General features: G+C 40.5%; 2 pseudogenes; both read left to right on the forward strand.

The window, feature by feature from the left end:
• Positions 1–951: 951 nt before the first annotated feature.
• Positions 952–1059, forward strand: LOC118660810 (annotated as a pseudogene).
• Positions 1060–1357: 298 nt separating this feature from the next.
• Positions 1358–1479, forward strand: LOC118661013 (annotated as a pseudogene).
• The last annotated feature ends 1615 nt before the right edge of the window (positions 1480–3094 follow it).

Genomic DNA, 3094 nt, shown 5'->3' on the forward strand with positions numbered 1-3094 from the left:
ATGCAGTATGTAGCCTTTTCAGATTGGCTTCTTTCACTTAGTAATACTATGCATTTAAGGTTCCTCCGTGTCTTTTCATATCTTGACAGCTCATTTCTTTTTAGTGCTGAATAGTATTTCAATTTCTGATATACCAGTTTATCTATTCACCTACTGAAGGACATCTTGGTTGCTTCTAATTTTTGGCAATTATGAATAAAGCTGCTATAAACAGCTATGTTCAGGTTTTTGTGTGGACATACCTTTTCAACTCATTTGGGTAAAAACCAAGGAGCATGACTCTTATATCATATGGTAAGAATGTGTTAGATTTTGTAAGAAAACACCAATTGTCTTCCAACATGACTGTACCATGTGGCATTCCTATAAGCAGTGAGTGGGAGTTCCTGTTGTTTCACAGCTTCACCAGCGTTTGGTGGTGTTCATGTTCCAGATTTTGGCCATTTTAAAGGTGTATGGTTTATTACATTGTTTTCATGTGTATTTCCCTGATGATACATGATGTGGAGCCCCTTTTCATGTGCTTATCTTCTGTCTGTATATCTTCTTTAGTGAGGCGTCTCTTGCAGTGTTTGCCCATTTTTTAATCAAGTTGTTTGTTTTCTTATAGTTGAGGGGTATTTTTAATTTTTATTTACTGATTTTTAGAGAGAGAGGAAGAGGAAGGGAAAGAGAGACAGAGACAGACAGACAGACAGACAAACATCAGATTGTTGTTCTGCTTATTTATGCATTCACTGGTTGATTCTTTTATGTGCCCTGACTGAGGACCAAACCTGCAACTTTGTGTATCAGGGCAATGGTTTAACCAACTGAGCTACTGGGTGAGGTCCAGAGTTTTAAGAAATCTTTATATGTTTCGGATAACAATCCTTTATCAGAGGTGTCTTTTGCAAGTATTTTTCTCCCAGTCTGTGGCTTCACTTCTCATTCTTTTTAAAAATATTTTTAATTGCTTCTCAGCCTTATGGCTAAGATCAAGTGTAGTATCTGTTCTTATCAGTTTAATATCTGATACGTCCTCTATCTGAGGACAATATATTAAAGTAGAGGCCTCATGCACGAAATTCGTGTATGGGTAGGGTCCCTATGCCTGACCAGCGATCAGGGCCAATCTGTAGGATGACTGGCGGGGTGATTGGGGGGCAGGGGGACACCTGCTAGCACCCATCTTGGCCAGCCTAAGATGATTGGCGGGGTGACTGGGGAGGTGTGGGGGCCACAGGCACCCACTTTGGCTGCCCTGGGGCCTGTGGGCTGGGGGCAGTTCCTGCATTGAGTGTCTGCCCCCTGGTGGTCAGTGCACATCATAGTGACTGGTCGTTCCACCGGTTGTTCTGACATTCAGCCGATTTGCATATTAGGCTTTTATTATATAGGATAGATTTTTTTTAAGCTAGGAGTTGGAATAGGAGCTTGCTCCATCCTTTCCATACATCGACCTGGTATTGCAGTACTTCTGGGAATGGTGTACCAGTAAGTAAATAAATAAATAAATAAATAATATTTTTAAGAGAAAAATATTGTGTTTTTGGTATATTTTATCTTCAGGTTCTGTTGAACTAAATAGTGTAAGTACTCACTTAGAAATGGTAAAATTATGTTTGGCATAAACTATAAGACTTTGGTCTCTTTTCCTGGGAGTACTTTCAAACCAAACAAGCCATTAGCAAATCCAACCAATCAGAAACTGAAGGTACCTTGATTGTCATTGTCACTTAGAAGATTGTTGATGCACCTGACAGAACCCAGTAAACAAATTGTTGGGCTCTGATGTGGCACTGTGTCAACAACACCTATTAGGGCTTTATTCATGCTGAGTGTCTGCAACTCTCTGAGCATGTTATTAGCTGCTCATCCTTTTCCACGTCTGTTACTATTCTATAGCCTTGATTTATTTTTTGTTCCACTTTCTAAACTTTAGTGTAGAGAGTATAAGCCAAGGGATGATCCAAATGGTAAAAGGGAATTATCAACTAATAATAGTAATAAAATAATATCATGGTTATTCACAAAGGGTAAAAACAGGTGATTTGAAGAACACAGCTCCCTCCTGGAGGCCTCTGGCCTGGAGCCTCGCCAGCTCTCTGTCTGCTTGGGTGGCGTTTTCCTTCCTCCCTAGTCTCCAAAGGGTGCTGCTTCATGCTCTGGACAAGAAAGGGGGAAGCCTTAGGGTGGATGTCAGGGAAAACCAGAAAGGAGTCCTTTCAAGTGAACACATAATGGGCTTACACAAAAAGGAAATCAAGGCTCCCCATGACCATTAAAAAGGTTATTTCACACCACATTTAACCACCAAAGGAGCCTGCGTAAAAGCTGGTGTTGAGGCAGTTCTGAGTTGGTTCTGCCTTTATTTACGTAAATTCCACTCTTCTCTAAATCCTGCTTCATATGTTTTTCCTCCTGAGTCCAAGGTTAGCAGTCCAGATGCTGCTGTGTGGATGACCTTCACTTTGCTCTAAATGAACAGTGTTTCTGTTTTTGACCTTTTCTTTGAAGCAGTGGGTTTGCCAACATTGAAAACACTAATATCCATCAACAACAGTTGGCATTTGCTTACAGGTTGTTTATTATTACCTACAAGATTTTTTGTAAAATAATGGAAGTAAATATGTTCTTGGGGGTTTCTATATGAGTTTTTTCTATTTACACGTTCACTGATTAGGGCTTTATTTGTGTTCTCAAGTATCTCAAACGCTCTCTTAACAGGTTGTTAAGTAGCCCGCCTATTTCCCACCTCTTTACTATTTCGTTGTCTCCATTTTTTTTGCTCCACCTTCAAAACTTCAGGACAACCAGAGGAATGATCCACAGATCTCAGTTTACTACCTTTTTGTTTGTTTATTTTTAATGACTATCCTTGCAATCAACTAACAAGCCAATTGCCTGATCTAATGGGTGTTAAGTGCCAAGTGGCACAAAAAGAGAGCTGAGTGTTCAAAAGGCTGGTTCTGGAGGCTGGATACAGCAAATTGGTGCCTTTGTTTGTAGCCTTAACCAGCGAGCTGTCCCCGCGACCGCCATTGGGAGTGTACTTGAGAGGGTTTTAAGTAAATACCACCATGAGGCCAGTGTGCGAACTGTCAATTTGTAT

Source organism: Myotis myotis, unplaced genomic scaffold, assembly GCF_014108235.1.
Source record: "Myotis myotis isolate mMyoMyo1 unplaced genomic scaffold, mMyoMyo1.p scaffold_m19_p_1, whole genome shotgun sequence".
NCBI classification, from domain to species: domain Eukaryota; kingdom Metazoa; phylum Chordata; class Mammalia; order Chiroptera; family Vespertilionidae; genus Myotis; species Myotis myotis.